Raw genomic sequence first — 18174 nt, 5'->3', positions numbered from 1 at the left:
TTGGCTTTGCGGTCAGAAATACCCTGCTGAAATCCATCATCCCACCTACTGTGGGAAGTGAAAGAATTTTGTCCCTGCAGCTCCAGTCATCAGCAGGACCTATCACTCTCATCAGTGCTTATGCACCGACTCTGTCGTCTCCAGCAGAAGCCAAAGACAAATTCTATGATGACCTGGCCACCACTGTCAAGAAAATCCCTGTAAAAGAGCCATTGTTCATTCTCGGCGATTTCAATGCTAGAGTTGGTGCTGATAACAGTTCATGGCCCACTTGCTTAGGTCAGTTTGGCACTGGGAGGATGAACGAAAATGGCCAACGCCTGCTAGAGTTTTGCTGTCATCATGGTCTCTGTGTCAGCAACACATTCTTCAACACAAAGCCCCAACATAGAGTCTCTTGGAGACATCCAAGATCAAAGCACTGGCACCAGCTCGACCTGATCCTCACCAGACGCTCCAGCCTTCCCAGCATCAAGATCACACGCAGTTATCATGGTGCTGCCTGCGACACTGACCACTCCCTGGTGTGCAGCAGAGTGAAACTGCAAACAAAGCGACTGTATCACACGAAAAAGGAAGGAAGACCTCGCATTGATACCAGCAAGACCCGGGATCAGAGAAAAGTGGAGGAATTTGCACAAGCGCTTGAGGAATCTCTTCCAGGCCCGGCCGACGCAAATGCATCCAACAGATGGGAACATTTCAAGAATACCGTTTACAACACCGCCTTGTCCATATTCGGCAAGAAGACCAACAAGGCGGCAGACTGGTTTGAAGCCCACTCTGAGGAGTTGACACCAGTCATTGAGGAAAAGAGGAGAGCTCAAGCAGCATACAAGGTCTGTCCCAGTGAGCGCAACCTGCAGGTCCTCCGAACTGCTCGCAGCAAAGTCCAACAGACTGCCAGGAGATGTGCTAACGACTACTGGCTCCAGCTCTGTTCCGAGATACAGATAGCAGCTGACACGGGCAACATCAAGGGGATGTATGATGGTATCAAGCAGGCCCTAGGTCCAACACAGAAGAAAATTGCCCCTCTGAAGTCTGCAACAGGCGAGGTCATCCAGGATCGGGCGCAGCAGATGGAACGCTGGGTGCAGCACTACTCTGAGCTATATTCCAGAGAAAATGTAGTCACCGAAGAAGCACTGAACAACATTGAGTGCCTGCCTGTGCTGGAAGAGCTTGACAGTGAACCAACCCTAGAAGAACTTCACGTGGCCCTGGACTCCCTTGCCTTTGGCAAGGCACCTGGAAAAGACAGCATCCCTGCTGAAGTCCTAAAATGCTGCAAAGAGATCATCGTCACTGAGCTGCATGAAATCCTCTGTCTCTGCTGGAGAGAAGGTGGAGTACCTCAAGACATGAGGGATGCAAACATCATCACGCTGTACAAGAACAAAGGTGACAGGGGTGACTGCAACAACTACCGCGGCATCTCTCTCCTTAGCGTTGTAGGAAAGCTGTTTGCCCGAGTTGTACTAAAGAGGCTCCAGGTACTTGCAGAGAGCGTCTATCCAGAATCGCAGTGTGGATTCCGAGCCAACAGGTCCACCACTGATATGGTATTCTCCCTTAGACAACTGCAGGAGAAATGCAGGGAACAACGACAGCCACTCTTTATAGCCTTCATAGATCTCACAAAGGCTTTCGACCTGGTCAGCAGAGACGGCCTCTTCAAGATTCTCCCCAAGATTGGATGTCCACCCAGGCTCCTCAGCATCATCAGATCCTTCCACAAGGACATGAAGGGCACTGTTGTCTTCGATGGCTCCACATCAGACCCTTTTGACATCCGAAGCGGAGTGAAGCAGGGCTGTGTTCTTGCACCAACCTTGTTTGGGATTTTCTTCGCTGTCCTGCTGAAGCAGGCCTTTGGAACTGCAACAGAAGGCATCTATCTCCGGACCAGATCAGACGGAAAGCTCTTCAACCTCTCCAGACTGAGAGCAAAATCCAAAGTCCAGCTGAAATGTCTGCGTGACTTCCTCTTTGCCGACGATGCAGCTGTCACTACCCACTCTGCCAAAGATCTCCAGCAGCTCATGGATCGTTTTAGCAAGGCCTGCCAAGATTTTGGACTGACAATCAGCCTGAAGAAAACACAGGTCATGGTTCAGGATGTGGACTCACCTCCCTGCATTACAATCTCTGAGCATGAACTGGAGGTTGTCCATGACTTTGTGTACCTTGGCTCAACGATCTCCGACACTCATTCTCTCGATGCCGAGCTAAACAGGCGCATCGGTAAAGCAGCTACCACGTTTTCCAGACTCACAAAGAGAGTCTGGTCCAACAAGAAGCTGACGGAACATACCAAGATCCAGGTCTACAGAGCTTGCGTCCTGAGTACACTTCTGTACTGCAGCGAGTCATGGACTCTTCGCTCACAACAGGAGAGGAAACTGAGCGCTTTCCACATGCGCTGCCTCCGACGCATCCTCGGCATCACCTGGCAGGACAAAGTTCCAAACAACACAGTCCTGGAACGTGCTGGAATCCCTAGCATGTATTCACTGCTGAAACAGAGACGCCTGCGTTGGCTTGGTCATGTCGTGAGAATGGATGATGGCCGGATCCCAAAGGATCTCCTCTATGGAGAACTCGTGCAAGGAAAGCGCCCTACAGGTAGACCACAGCTGCGATACAAGGACATCTGCAAGAGGGATCTGAAGGCCTTCGGGATGGACCTCAACAAGTGGGAAACCCTGGCCTCTGAGCGGCCCGCTTGGAGGCAGGCTGTGCAGCATGGCCTTTCCCAGTTTGAAGAGACACTTTGCCAACAGTCTGAGGCTAAGAGGCAAAGAAGGAAGGCCCATAGCCAGGGAGACAGACCAGGGACAGACTGCACTTGCTCCTGGTGTGGAAGGGATTGTCACTCCCGGATTGGCCTTTTCAGCCACACTAGACGCTGTGCCAGAACCACCTTTCAGAGCGCGATACCATAGTCTTTCGAGACTGAAGGTTGCCAATATGTACTTCATTCACATAAAGGTAAAGTGCTGTTTGGAGGTTAAAGTGAGATCATTCTAAGAGTGTCCCTGTATTTTATAGGGCTGTTTGCAACCCATTCCACTGACCTTCTTTTGCCATTCTAAAGGCAGGCTTTAGAATGGGATTTATCACCAAAACAGACAACATACTAAAGTGATGACTCACCATGCAAGAAGAAGGCATGGTGACTAATCAATCTCAAGCAATAGGAAAACACCATAAAACACCCCAAAGAGAACATCATCTCCACCCCAATGCTGAATGTTGGGCTTCCTTCCCAGCTCTGCTTTTCCTATCCAGTGCGCAAATTCCTCATTTCACAAGAATGCCCTACCCTAGTGCTGCCCCAGGATACCATTGCTCTTTTCCACATGAGGCAAGACTTGCATCCCTCCAAAGTCCAACTGACACTTCATGATAGGAGGAATGTCTGTAGAAAACTCACAGTGTGGAAGGAAGTGATGTGTCTTCCATTACAAAGTGATTAACCCCTTGAGTTCTGAAATGGGATAATATTCAGCAAGGGGAATTTGCCCCACTGGAAGAAGAATACATTGGGGTAAACTGAGCCTGTAAAGTTGTTTTAACCCATTTTTGTCTGGCCCACCAGTGTACACATTTTGTTCCTGTTGCATATATGCAACGTTGGGCAGAAATGACTGAAAGGTACCCTTAAGACAATCCAAAGTCTGCTTGGGGCAGAGCGTGGAAAACCTTAAGGCCTGGTTCACATAGGCAGCAAGATGAAGTGGTGGTGAGTTGGTGTTTTAAGCCAAATCTGAGCCAAGAAGCTCACACAAAATGGTTTGCGTACAGGACCCTTTGTATTGATATGTCGGCTTGGCAGAACGATCCGAAAGGACACACACAACTGTTCTTTCAAAACTAAAAAAAAAAGATTTAATTGTAGGAAGTGGACAAAAAGCTAATAATAAAGCAAGGGGGTAGCTGTCTGGTTACATTCAGGGCTGCAAGCCAGAGACTGATGGTCCCAGTGGCTTCTGAGAACCAAGAGTCTGAGTGAGGGTAGGAAGGAAGGGGCCCGATGGCCTTGACCCAGGACACTGGTTGGCTTCTCAGTTGGACAGTCTGTTGACTACCACCTCCTACTGGCTTGCAGAAACAGAGCCCTGAGCACAGCTTGTTCTGCCCTTTTGTATGCCATGGATGTGAGTGTGTGTGGGGGTCCATATGTGGTGATGACTGGCAGACGGGCCAGGTGTTCCAACTGTCATTAACTGCCACTTGGAAAGGGAGGGAAATTTTTTACCTCAGAGGGAAGAGACTGAACTCTTCCAAAGCCACTTACCCCTCTTGCCACAGACTTTCCCTAATATTACTGACAGTCTAGAACAGGGGTTCCCAAGCTTTTTAGCACTGGGACCCACTTTTCTAAACAACACTCTAACAGGACCCACCTCGGTTTACCAGACTTTTATAAAAGGAGACCTAAAAAGAAATTATATATATATTTTTGCAATAATAACCAGAAAAAAGACCCCGAAACATTTATCTCCCCATACTTACACATGCAAATTGCAGGAGCTGAGCTCTTTGCAGGATAATTAGCAGCTCCAGTTTCTGATTTTTGAATAGCCTCAGGGCTTGAGGCAATTAGTTATCGGATCTTTCCATCACCCTTTAGGGACCCACCAAAAATCAGGACACGATCCACCAGTGGGTCCCCACCTACAGTTTGGGAACCACTGGTATAGATGTTAACAATATACCAATAATTCATTCCGTCAACATTTCTACTTGTTTTATTTATTTATTTATTTATTTATTTATTTATTTATTTTTGGGTAGATTGTGGTAGGAGTGATGATTTTTGTATCCTTTTGCCAGAAACGTGGGCTTTCTGAGGGAACAATATCTTCCATACAGTTGCATTGTGTTGAACACCTCCATTTCATAATCTGTTTAACAGTTAGGGGTAACTTCAATCTTTTGCAACAGTGGGTCGACTATATTGCTTTAGAACCAGAAAGATATAGCGGTTCAGGAGTTAGACCTGAAAGATCCAGGTGCAAATCACTGCTCAGCCATGAAGCTTCCTGGGTGACATTCACTCTCAGCCTAACCTACCTCACAGGGTTGTTGTGAGAACAACAGGAGGAAAGGAACCACGTACACTCTCCTGAGTTTCTTGGAGGAAGGAGAAAGGGCAGTTAAAATATGAAAAATAAAGAAAATAATAAAGAGCAAAGAGGGGAATATGTGCTAACTATGTTTTATTAAACATTTTTAATATACTTAAACTGCAGGAGGAGAGATTTCAGTTGGCTATCAGGAAGAAATTATTAATAGCAAGAGCAGTTCAACAATGGAACCGATTACCAGGGGAAAAGGTGGGGTTCTCCCTCACTGGAGGGAGCCTTTGACAGGCCCTTTTGGAGATGCTCTAGAGAGTATTTTACTCTTTCTAGAGGGGGTTGGACTAGATTGCCTTGAAGACCCTTTCCAACTCTATGATATTATATGGATAAATGGTCACAGCCCATAAGGTTCAACCTGCTCTCCTCACTTCAAAATACCACTAACAAAATTGTGAGTGGAGAACATTTTAGGCCTATTGCAACATTTTCTGGATTGTTTCTGCTAGAAACTGGACTGAAAGAGAGATGCTATCTCAGAATATGGAGGTTCTATTTGTCTAAATGGCTGGCCTGTTGCAAGAATTACATTCCATAAATTTTTCAAGGGTTAGTCCAGTCTATAAAGGAGTAATGGTATTGGCTCACTTCCTTCAGCTACAGCCCCTATCCTATATCCTGCTGGTGTGCAGGATACAGGGCCACTGTGCAGTGGCTACTATATCTTTCCAGCCACTGCCTGGCCCCCTATGGGTCTACTCAGATATATGTTGGTTCTTTGATCTCTTGAGAGCATAGATCTCTACTGCTGCAGCGGGTGTGTCAGAACAGAAATGGAGATTTGGTGGTCACCAGTGCTGTCAAGGTCCCCCACTTGCCCCGGTCCTGGTCATATCCCCGCTACAATTCACCCCCACTGCCAGCAAAACCATGCTGGTGGCTGGTCTGCACTGCACTGCACAGTGGTGAATCACTCTGCAGACTGGTGGAAAGGCTCCTGCAATGGCATACCACACAGCAGCCTTGGGGTCTTTGACCTTGGGGTCCGACAGCGTATCCCGCAGATAGGACTGGGCCATATTTAATTTTGACAATCTCCTACAAGGATTATGGCAAGGAGAGCACAATTTTCTGCACGATACTTTAGATGAAGCTATTTGGGAACCCTAAAGTGATGTGAACTAATGAGGGGAGGAAAGGAGCACCCCATCCCATGCAACTCTGCACACACAAAGATCATGTTTTCTGTGGAATTCTAACTGGAAAGCACTGTATTCTACTACAATAACAACTATTTCAAAAAACAAGGATGATTTTGACATGGCACGGAAATTAATTTCCAATTTTCCAAGAGAAAATTGTAAGCACCTTAAAACTGACATATAAGAATGTGGGTTCAATTTTCTGCTCAGGTCAAGAATCTTACAGAGCGAGCTTTAGGCCAATTGCTGTCTCTTGGCCAGCAAGTTGTTCTGAAGAAGGGAGAGGGGGCTCACCCTGTACACAATGCTGAGCCACTTGGAGGGAGGGTAGGATATATATGTGAATGATGATCTCAGTAGCCTTTGGATAATAAGGGTAATTAGACTGCCCTGAAAAGACTGTAAACAAATGAGAAGGGCACTTCAGGATTCCAAGAAGGAGCCCAGCTTGATTGCATCCCCACCCTTGCCATATAACTGCTGTAGCCCAGCTCCTTTTCTGAAGTTGTCCTCAGTATTTATTACGAGTCTTTATGTCCTCGTAAAATTAGGGACTGTGGAATGGCTCCAGTTTCCTAGCTGCATTTCATTTTTAACAGGCATACAAGTGTCACTGGGCAACACGCCCAGGAACGATGTCCTCATGAACACAGTGGACAAGATCTCAGCCCTGCAAAGAAATTCCACTTCAGTGTGACACATTTCTTTTTCCTCCAAGACACAGCTTTCTTTCGCCAAGAGAAACAAGCCTCCTCCCTTGCTATCAAGCACTGAAGTGAGGAACACGAGTTCCTTCTTCCTTCAGTCGGCTTTTCAAGAAGGCAAAACTGGAATTGATTTGAGGAAATGAAGGGTGACGAAGAACAGAAGACCGGGCACCAGGGAGGCAGAGGTGAGGTCATCCCCATGGAAACTTATGTGCTTCTAATATCGAGCGCACTGAAGCTTGAAAGATTCAGTCCCAGGTCCCGTGGCCTTTAATTAACTGGCAAAATTGCCAGTGGACTTGCTGGATTATTAGGTCTGACCAACAGATAATAGCGTGTTGGGGTGTCTGCAGTGCTCCCCATACAACTGGATTTGTTACAGCTAATCCATTTTTCCAGTTTTCTTAATTACAGTGCCTGGTATCTACTGGGGTGGGGGTACTTGGGGTATATCTCAGCACATCCCTGACGTGAAGTTGTCCCAAGTTCAATCTCTGAGATCTTCAATAAAGAGGGATCTACAAATGACCTTCCTGGGCCTGACATCCCATGAGCTACTGCCCGGCAGAATAGATAAATCAGGGCCAGAGATGGGTGGTTGATTGGCCATTTTGCTGTTTTGCATTCTGCATAGGCAACACGATACACTGATGGGATTCTGACATAATATGATCAGCTGGCCAACAAATGCCCCCATTTGCAAGGTGTCTGTCTCCCCTTGTTCCTCAATGGTTATTCATATCAATAAACGTGCAATGAAACAGAAATGCAACCACAGGGAATCCAAGCACTGAAAACTAACATTCCATTTCCCTAAATGCCTTGCAAGCGACATGCCTGAGAGGCACGTATATCACACCACAGTCCCCAAGAACAACCAAAAAGGACCTTCTTTATGAATACTATGAGGAGCCCTGTTTTCCTGGTTTTGAAAACATCCCTTTGGTCTTCACATGGTTTTGTCTCTTAACAACAGGTGTCAGGATGCTGTAGGCCCTGGGGTACAATTCTACCCCAATAGTCTTTTACAACCTCTAAGAATCCATAAACGTGATGCAACAGATGTAAACATCTGGGTGCAAATTTTTAAGATAACTCTTCCCCCCCCCCCCGCCTCCTATATCCTGAAAAACTGGAAGATCAATTGGTGCCCAGCATTGTTTGTTCAAGCACCTTATGTTACTGGGTGCCTGATTTGTGTTGATAACCAGATTTGGCAATATGGCATATATTAGTTACACAAGGGACAAATGCATTTTAGACATTCCCTCTCTCTATTCCCCCCAAATGCATTCCCTCTCTCTAGGCTCCAGGGTCAGTCTTCTTTGTGCTCCAAGGCTCCAAAGTTATGACTCATTTACTCCTGTATGTTTCTGGACCCTGCAAATAAATACCACTTGCTCCCATTGTCACTGGGACCTCCACTTCTCTAATTTTTATTACCATGCATTCCCCAAATAAATGCAGCAGGTATGGAATTAAAATGGGCCACTTTGCAACAGGGCAACAAAGGGGTAAACAAAACCCATCCCAAGTGCGGGGTTCTACGTGGGGGAAACGGTCCTAGCTGTCTTCGTCCCCCAATCTCATAGGGCATCCACCCGACTCCAGGCGTAACTCAATTGTTATTAAGCCCGCCTCTCAATGTCGCCCAAAGAGGGTAAGTCAGCCAAACTGCTATGTCTTCAGGTCACCCCTGCAAGGCCCCCAAGTTCAAACAAGGGGCTAGCCAGCCTGCTTCCTCGAGCCGGTCAGGGATCATGGGAGCGGTTCTGGTTCACCCCCTGTCCTTGCTGACTTAGATTGGACACCGAGAAGTTCTTCTGCCTACCCACCCGCACTTCTACCACCAGTGACCAGGGTGTTAAATACCTATATCATAACCCAAACCCACTCCACAGCCAGACTGAGGTAGGCGAAAAAACCACCATCATAGAGCCAATTTAGATGGTGATTAAAAATTCCTACCCAGCCCTCGGAGAGCGACCAGCTCATCCCAGACTAGCTACAGGGCGGGTAGGTGGGGGTTGCTCGCTAGGAACAGACTGAGCTCCTCCAGCGCATGTGCGCTAGAGGAGCTCTCCAGTCCCACCCCCCTTTTGGCTAGCCAGCCAATCATCTGGCAGTGACTCCCTGCTGCCGGCTAAAGGAGGGAAAGGCCGGCAATACTTGATAGCGCACCAGAGAGGCCACACCATGTTGCCTCTCCTTCCCTCTTCCAGAATTACTTCTCACACTGGTCTGCACACCCCTGGGCACCCCATATACATTCTCCAGCATGAGGTAAAATTTCACCTCATTTTTTCTTCAGGGTAACAGGCTCATGGTCCATGCTGGACCCATCCTAAGACAAAAATCCAAACTTGCTGTAACAGATTGTTGATTATCTACTGTTTTCACGTATTCTGTTGTAAGCTAGATGGCAGAGCAGACTATTCATTTTTTTAATAAATAAATAAATAAACCTCTGAGACAGTTTTTCATTTTAGCAAGTATTTAGTGGCAACGGAGCAGAAAGGACTTTATTTTAGAAGTTTATTGGCCACATGTCTCCTTCTCTAGAAATTAAAATAGTCTGTTTTTCTACACAAGCATTCTGGTCCTCAAACAATTGTTAATTACTGTGCATCTGCATGATAAATGTGAGTTATAAATCTAATCACTGTAAAAAAATTCTCTTCAACCCATCTCAAAGTCTTACACACATACACACACCCCTTTTAAGTAACTAAACAAAACAACTAAGCTACAGTTAAAAAAAATTAAAAAAGGAAGATGGAATAAAACCACTTGAGCAGTCCTGGAACCCGTTAGTGTTTTAACACTGCTTCATCTGCTGTAAATTATAAGGAACGAGCAAACAATTATGGCGACTGAGTGCCTTCCTCTAAAATCTAAGCCTGTGAGTTTCACAGCCCAGGCACTTGTGCCTGTACGGAGTGAGTGCCAGTCAGGCAGCATATCAATCAGAGCCAGCTGGAGTTCTGGTTTAAGTGCTATTTCCAGAGTCGAAATTAGAGGCAAAGCAGGCCGACAGCTGCTATTCTCATTTGGCTCCTGCTTTCCTCCCAGATCCCAGGCAAAACTGAGCAATAACACAAGGCTCGGAAAGTCACAGCATTTCAAGAGGAGACAAGATCAGAGGTGTCACCAGTTATGAAAATTTAAAGCCCTTCTGAAATTATTTCAGAGTCCTCTCTGCCAGTTTAGAGGTTGGGCAACTGAAATCAAATTATGGGTAGTTTCACAATTTTCAGAGAGATCAATCCCCTCCTCCCCCTCTGCCAGGTTTTCCCAACATCTTTTATTCCATCATTATGGTAGGACTTTTGACAAGTCTGAAAAAAGAAGAAATCTCTATTAACTTTTTCAAACAAAAGTAGCTCCTAAGGCTAGTTCAATCTACCATTAAAGGTTCAATCCTATCCAATTTTCTAGTGCTAATACAATTGGGCCAATAGGGTGTACACTGCATGCTTCAATAGGGCCTCCTCCAGTCATGAGGGCCTCCTCAAGGTAAGGGAATGTTTGTCCCCTTACCTTGGGTCTGCATTGCAGCTGAATCAACACTGGAAAGTTGGATAGGATTGGGTTCTAAGCCAATTACAAGATCACTATGATGGGTAGTCATCTCACCAACCCTCTCCCTATTTCTCTTCCTAGAATCCCCACCTTTACAACCCTTGCTAAGATGCTTCCTCATTCCTCCCCTCAAGAAAGAGATTGGCTGTGCATTGTTGCCTTTGCAGAATGCACATGAGATGGCAGTAGAAGATGACACATATGAATAACAAAGGGGACTCATTACTTTTACCTTCTTTTTCATTTCACTCACTGGTACCACACATTCTGTGCATGAAGGGTCCACAATCAATCCCTTGCATGGCTGTTTAAAAGGTTCTGAGAACGACCTCTGCTGGAGACCTTGGAGAGGCATTATCAGCCAGAGCAGACAACACTTGGCTTGATGGACCAAAGATGTGACTTAATACAAAGCAACATCCATAGCTGCTCTTTTAATGGGAAAACAAAGCAATACATAAATGAGATATTTCACATACTGTCTGGTTTGGCCTGAAGATTTGCGTAGATCAGTGGTTCCCAACCTGTGATCCATGGCTCCCCAGGGATAAGAGCCACCAAGGAGCCAAAGGAGTCACAGAATCCTCGTGAAAAACCCACTGCTCTGGATAACGTATAGGATTGTAGCCCTAATGGGGAGCTTTGGCCAATGGCCAAATAGGTCAAGGGAACCACCAGCTGAAAAAGTTTGGGAACCACTGGTGTAGATCATTTCACATGTTGAGGCGGTGAGGGTCATTCTGAACTGCTGATAACATGATTGGATAATTGTATCAATCATAGAGCTAATCAAATGCACACATTCACTCTGCTTTTAAAGCAGTGCAGGTGTTCACGGGACAAATAAATGCAGCATCCAGCAGGTAAACATGTAAGAGGAAGAAGATTCAGAAAAGAATTCTTTGTATGGTGAGAGATGTGTAACAATGACAAAAATAATCAGGCGCAGCCAAAGACATCCTGACACCTCAGGCTGTTTGCCAAATGCTCCCCCCCCCCCCGCACCTGATAATGTGCAAACTCTGCTCCTCTCACTCCCTGACTTGGAAAAAGCAACACTTCCTCTTCGACTCTGCTCCCTCTTCCTTTTCCAAGCCAGGGAGTGGGAGGACGAGGAGGAACAGCGAAATGAGTGGGTGGATGCCTCAATTGGTCTCATAAATGGGCCAGCCCTGCAAACATTTTCCTATTACACTTGTGGAATGTACACAGTTCTCCCTTCCTGTAACATCTCTAAATCCTAACTTTAAAACAAAGAGATGTCAGCATCTCTACAAGGACTTTATTCTCCGCAGGATTCTATTAAATGGAAGTTTTCATTTCAGACTGGCACAAATTGGGTTTTGTTTCCTTTCAAGAGTAAGTAAGCCTTCATCTGTCAAAGATCCCTTCAGGGACTAGTGAATGTTGAACATATGTAGTTGTCAAATTTCACAAGAACAGAGCCAGGGAGCTTACAAGAGAAACCTAAGGCATTTGGGCAATCGATCAGTTTCTGATGGGCATTTTCCTCCCTTCCTAGGAATGCAGAATGCACAGATTCAAAAAAGCACTGCTGAAATAATAAGGGCTAGAATTTGGGCACAAAACTGGAATGTCTTATCAGCCCACAACATTTCTGGAGTACAGATTAAACATTACTTTCCCTTCTCTAGTCATTGATTCCTTAAGATCCTCCCCAATGTTTGCTACTTGCTCACAGTGAGGACTGTGCAGCTTCCAGAGAAAGAGTGACACTGACATGTAATGGTGTAGCTAGAGGGGGTGCAAAGCACTAAGTTTTGCAGGAAGCCTCACTGCAGCGTGCAAGGAGCACTTCCTCCTTCCCTTCCGAGCCATTCCAGGCGGTGGAAGCAAAACAGAGGCAAATGCTTCCCCCACCTGGAATGGCTTTGAAGGGGAGGAATGGGGTCCCTTGCATGCTGCGGTGAGGCTCCCTGCAAAATTTAGTGCTTTGCACCCCCTCTAGCTATGCAAGCAAGCAACCATATCATTGGGCTCACTATATGGTACTTTCTTACAGATCTTACTAGAGGTGTGTCCTACTGAATATTTGGGAAGTGGGTTCCATGCTGCTTCAGTAAGGTACGGTGCAGGCCTCTGTGAGGACAAGAGAGGAGTTTAAGTGCATAAAGGAGTTGTTGCCCCTATTGGGGGTGCACAACCATTGCAACAAGCAGCTGCACTTCTACATGGGTTTGAACAGAACCGTCCTGAGGAATAGGAGCATAAGGTTGTGGCTCAAAGAAGCAAGTTCTCTTCCTCTGTAACGTACATAAGCATTTTCCCCATGTCTTGAAGCCATCAAGTTGTACATTGTGCCATTCCACACCATTGGCTGGCCATTGCCAAGCATGGACAAATTCAGAATATAATAATGTCAGGATGGAGGGCAAATAAGAACCCAAGATTCAGATGGCAACTTTTACACCATTTTGTTACACTACTGCAATGCATTTCTTATACTGTGCAGTTTGGCCTTTGATGCAACTCTTTTGGCTTCCTGCAAACTTCCTTGGTGGAATGTTTTATCTGATCAGAAGCTCCTGAAATCTTTTTTTTCCCCCCTTTCATCAGGCAAATTTGATAGCAAGCAATTGTAAAGAGTCTCCAGGGAGGCTTTCCCAGCACCAGATCTGATGACTTATTGACACCAGGTAAGGTAATTTGTTTGCACTTTTCATTTTTTATTCAGTTTCTGCTATTATTCATGGACTGTTTGATTGCCATCACTTTCAATGCTGTATTTCTTCCACTTTCTTGTATTTTTAATTTCTGTCTTCTTCTAAGGAGCCTAGGAAGTTCTTGAAGTTAAGGGTAGGATGTTAAATCTTTTAAATAAACAAATAAATCCTCTAGTGTTACAGTACCCTGAAGATCAAAAGGACAATCTGACCATCCATTCAGGAGCTGCATTGATTTTGTTCAAGACTCCAAGTTCAGAAAGCCAGTCTTCATAAATGAAATTTATTTATTTTTTTAACGGGTGTCTGACAAAACAAATGTGGGACTGCTTTATATAATTTGTCAGGCTGGAAATTACAGCCAAATGGTTTCTCAAGAGATTGTTGATTCTTAACAAGAAAAGACTGTCATTTACGAGAAGGATAAAACCTCACATTAACTTTGACTCTCCATAAAAACCAAGAGGCCTTTGTCAGCAGGGAAATCTATTCCGTTAAATAAAAAGGAAAATGTATACAGGTCTTTCTGAAAGCAGAAGACTGTCTAGGTCCCATGACTCTATTGCAGGAGTTTTTTAAATGGTTCTACTTTCCAAGCTACCATTTCAATGAGCTTAGAGTGACCCCTTGCTTTTGGGGACAGAAACAGATACTGATGACATTGATGCAATCTGTCAAGAAACCACATGATAGGGTAGGATATCACTGAACCATGGAGTTGGACGGAACCACAAGGTCACCTGGTCTAACCCCCTGCCTATAGCAGGAAATCCTCCTAGGACATCTCCAGCAGGCGCCTGCTGAGCTTGAAGATTTCCAGTGATGGAGAGTCCATCACCTCCCCTGGCAATCTGTTCCACTGTTGAATCACCCTTACCCTCAAGAATTTCAACCTGATGTCCACATGGAATCTCCCCTCTTGCAGTTTCTACCCATATGAATATAACTAATGATTGCCAAAATGATATACCTGTGGTGAACTTTCATGTCTACCATGGTATATCAACATATCGCAGGGGGTTCTGGGGCATGCCCAGGGCACACACACTACTCATGAAAGCCACTGTTCGGGTTGACTGCAGGTCACTACTGTGTCACTTAAACCAAGAGCACAACCTGCACCCAGCACTCCGGCAGCTGCTCATTTGAACATTTCTCATTTTAACGGTGGCAGGCAAGCCATCTTGCAAGGAAACTTATTCACCATTCCCCTTGACCCGCATCTCTCTATTCTGGTAAATTCCTGACCCTATTTCTGCCTTTTGTGGATCCTTGATGAAAACCCAATTAACGTACTGTGAGATTCTAGCATAGTCATGCTTCATAGTCTTCACACTTCTCCCACCAGAGTGTCTAGAAATTGAACCTCTTAGTAGGTTGGATGTGCCTTGCTTCTAATGCACATGTAGTCCAATGGATCTGCAATCTTGGTATGTTTGTGTGGCCGTTTACACTAAGAAGAAAGGAGCATTCAAGAGCTGCAGACGCTCTGTATGGTTTTTTTGTTTGTTTGAGGAGCGGGGAAAATTGGTTGGAGAATTTCCTTATTTGTTTTCATTTTGGGACTTGCTGGAGAAGAATAAGGCCCAGTTTGGAGTAGTCACCAAGCAGCATTTTGTCTTGTTTTGTATTCATTTATCAGCTTGGCTTGGGAATTCCTTTCTACACTCATGAGTGCCTTCCCCTTGAGGAAAACGAGGGACAACGCCATTGTCTTTCAATTCTGAGCTCAGTGACTGAGAGCCGAACTGGATGGAAAGGACAGCTGTGAACATTCCCAATGTTGTTAGCCAGCATGGGCATTTTGTAAAATGAAGAAAGAAAGAAAAAGAACACTAGTATTTATAATATATACACAATAAATCAATCTGGCCTCTCCCATGAATTCATTAGGCAGAAGTCTGAGCTTCATATTTGAATCAGAACTCTTTCAGCCAGCAGTAAGTGAAAAAGAAATTCTACGTTGGCTGTAAAGATGAGACACAAAAAGTGAAATCCTGAAGAGGCAGGTAAATATATATATAAGGTCATACACAGGTATATATGAGCCACTGCTCTGGAACTGGTGATGATTATTTTCAAAAAAAGAAAGTCACACAACCAGAGATGAAGCAGTTAAATTGTTGAATAATCACACATTCAGACACCAAATGCTGCATTCAATTCTCTCTGTGAGCAGCAGAACCTTTTCTGTCCAAAAGGGACCCTGACACAGCTGTGCCCAGCCTCGAAGCCCGGGCTTGCCGCTGCTGCACAGCTTGACCTCGTCTAGCTTGGCCATGAAACGTGTGGTAGCTGACGCTCTGACATACCCCAAATGAAATAAAGACAAATAGCCTCTCGTAAGCGTGCCTCGGAGGGATGTGTGCTCAGGTCATGCTCCAGCAGCTGCCGGTTTCTGGGGGTCACGTCCAGACCGAAGGCTGCGTGTCGTTTGCGCAGCAAGAGCCTTGACAGGTCAGCAGCAGGAGGAGAAGTTGACAATAATTTGGCCACAGAGGAAAGGCGTGTGTGCTTGGAAAGGACTGTGAGACCAGGAGCTTTATGCATCAACACCTCAGCATTCCCCCTGAGTTGGAGGCCTCCCCATCAGTCCCATGGTCTGTGGAGTCAGTAAGAGAGGCACTCTTGCTCACACTTGCCTGAACTGTTGCCTGATTCGTTGCTTTTCATATATGTGCATTCAAGGGAACCTGCCTCAAGGTGCAGAACAGAACAATAGCAGCAGCTAAGGGAACAAGGTATAGGAAGGATGAGCCAGGAAGACACAAAAGAAAGAAGCTTGATGAGCTCAGCCCACAAGAGCCCCTATGGGGATCCTGGATACAAAAAGCAGGCCCCAGACACTTGTGCTGTCATCGTTCTGCCTTTCCCCCATACTTGCTGTTGTGGCTTTTTGTGAATTGCTTTGAGTGCTGCAAAAAGCAACCCCTTCCCTCCACTGCCAAAGAACTCCTTGCTGTGCCTGTCGACACCCAGGACAAGTATAGAGCTGCTCTCTTCTTTTCTGATCTGTCTCCATTCCTCCCCACCCCTTCCCCCCAAAACACTACTGCAAACTGCAGCTCCAACACCAGCTAGGAAGCCTCCCAGCAAACCCTTCCCCCAGGAAATCAATCTCAACTTCCTTGCCTCGCTCTCAGGCACCAGCTAAGGCTACTGGCTGGCCCTCCTACAAGCCTTTCAAGCCCTGCTCTGCTGTGCCCCCACCTTTGAACCAGGAGAGTATTGGAAGCACATTAGCCTGAAGCAATAATCTCTGAAATGCTATAAGTTTCCTCAACAGATATAGACAGATAACCTTGGCCTCTGGCAACCCTCACCATTGGCCCACAACCCTCTCCATCTTCTGTGTCTCGCACACAGTCAAATCGACAACATTCTTAGTATTTCTTTCCCCCCTTTTGTGTGTAAGTATGGTGCATGTCTAGTGGCCCAATCTATCAAAATCCCCCCTGCCAATGAAGTTGCACCACCAGAGCACGCACTATATCCTGGCTACAGAGCTGGCGCCCAAGGAGACCTACTGCAAAGTGGGAGGCTTATGGAGCGATATTCCCCTTTCCCCTCTGAAGCCTGCTCATCTGCCCTTCTGCTGTATACAGTGCAAGCCTTTTTGGTGTGGCTGCATGGGGGGGGGGAGTGGATTGGGCTCTTATTTTCCCAAGAAAGAGAAGAATTTGCCATGTAATTTGCTCTGGTAGTGTTAAGTAAATCTGTGTATGCATTTCTTGAGTTTCTTGCTCAGCTGGGAATTCTATCAGGAAGCCTTACAGGTAGGATTGTCCCTAGTTAGGGATAGTCTGAAATGTCTTAATTTTGGAAGGGAATTTGGCAGTCTTGTAGGATTCACATGAAATCATCAAATCAGAGCTATCTCAGTGCATCTAGGCTTCACCAGCTGCTACAGGAAAGTCTTTAAAATTTTTCACCAGAATCACGATCCAGCTCGACGTACTGTGATGATCCACTTCAAGGTTGCCCTTAAGAACATATATAAACACTTCCAACCAAATTGTTGGGCATCCTTGCATGACTGTATAATACGCTAGTTTAAACTGCTTCCTTGGCCAGTCCATGGCTTACATACAGAGAGACATTTTAATGGGCTCCAAGTACTGACACAGAAACTATAATATAGGCAGCAGAGTGGCCCCCGGTAGAAAAGGGACCTCATCACTCCCTCTGTAGTGCCTTGGCAGGGAAACAGTTCCTGCAGACATTTACTGCAGACAAATACCCATCTATGTCTGCGGTCACTTTTTGTGGATAGATGCTCTGTGTCTTTAACCACCGCTTTGCAAGTAGAAATGAATGAACAAATGAATTTGGGCTCAATCCTATCCAACTTTCCAGCCCTGGTGCACTAGTGCCAATGGGGTGTGTGGTATAACCTGTGGTGGGAGGGTAGTTACAGAAGCCTCCGCAAGGTAAGGGAACATTTGTTCCCTTGCCTTGGGGCTGCATTGCAGCTGCAACAGCACTGGAAAGTTAGATAGGATTGAGCCCTTTGCCTTTTACCTAGACAGACCACTGGTCCATCTGCACCGCATTATACCGGCTGCTCTCCAGGGTGTCAGATTGCCATCCACCCCACCTGCAGATGCCAGACTGAATCTCAGATCTTCTGCAAGTACAGTATCTATTGTTCCTCTGAACTACCAACCACCCTCATTCACAGGAGAAATGTCTCCAGTCATGCATTTCCAAACCAGGAAACGTGCCAAGTCTTGATTACTGTTTGACTTATAGCTTGTCATTTGCCTGATTTCAGGATCTGGACCCCCCAGATTCAGGACTTAGATGCTGGGGTGGGAAATGAGTAGAACAGGACAGTGGGAGGATAATACCTTTGATCATTCTGACACCTCTTTAGAAAATAATCTGAGATACATTCATTAGTAATGTC

The 18174-nt window shown here is 45.8% G+C and overlaps 1 protein-coding gene and 1 long non-coding RNA gene across 2 annotated transcripts in view; one reads left to right on the top strand and one right to left on the bottom strand.

Annotated features, from left to right (window-relative positions):
* COL22A1 (collagen type XXII alpha 1 chain) overlaps nt 1-18174 on the bottom strand; it is a 165780-nt gene that overhangs the window by 127689 nt on the left and 19917 nt on the right. The window lies entirely within an intron of this gene.
* On the top strand, nt 7019-14993 carry LOC136647690 (uncharacterized). Its single transcript, XR_010794290.1, has 3 exons — nt 7019-7184; nt 13159-13238; nt 14908-14993. It is a non-coding gene; the product is annotated as an uncharacterized lncRNA (long non-coding RNA).

This window comes from Tiliqua scincoides, chromosome 4 (genome assembly GCF_035046505.1).
Source record: "Tiliqua scincoides isolate rTilSci1 chromosome 4, rTilSci1.hap2, whole genome shotgun sequence".
Lineage (NCBI taxonomy): Eukaryota > Metazoa > Chordata > Lepidosauria > Squamata > Scincidae > Tiliqua > Tiliqua scincoides.
This window is presented reverse-complemented; position numbering and strand designations above follow the sequence as displayed.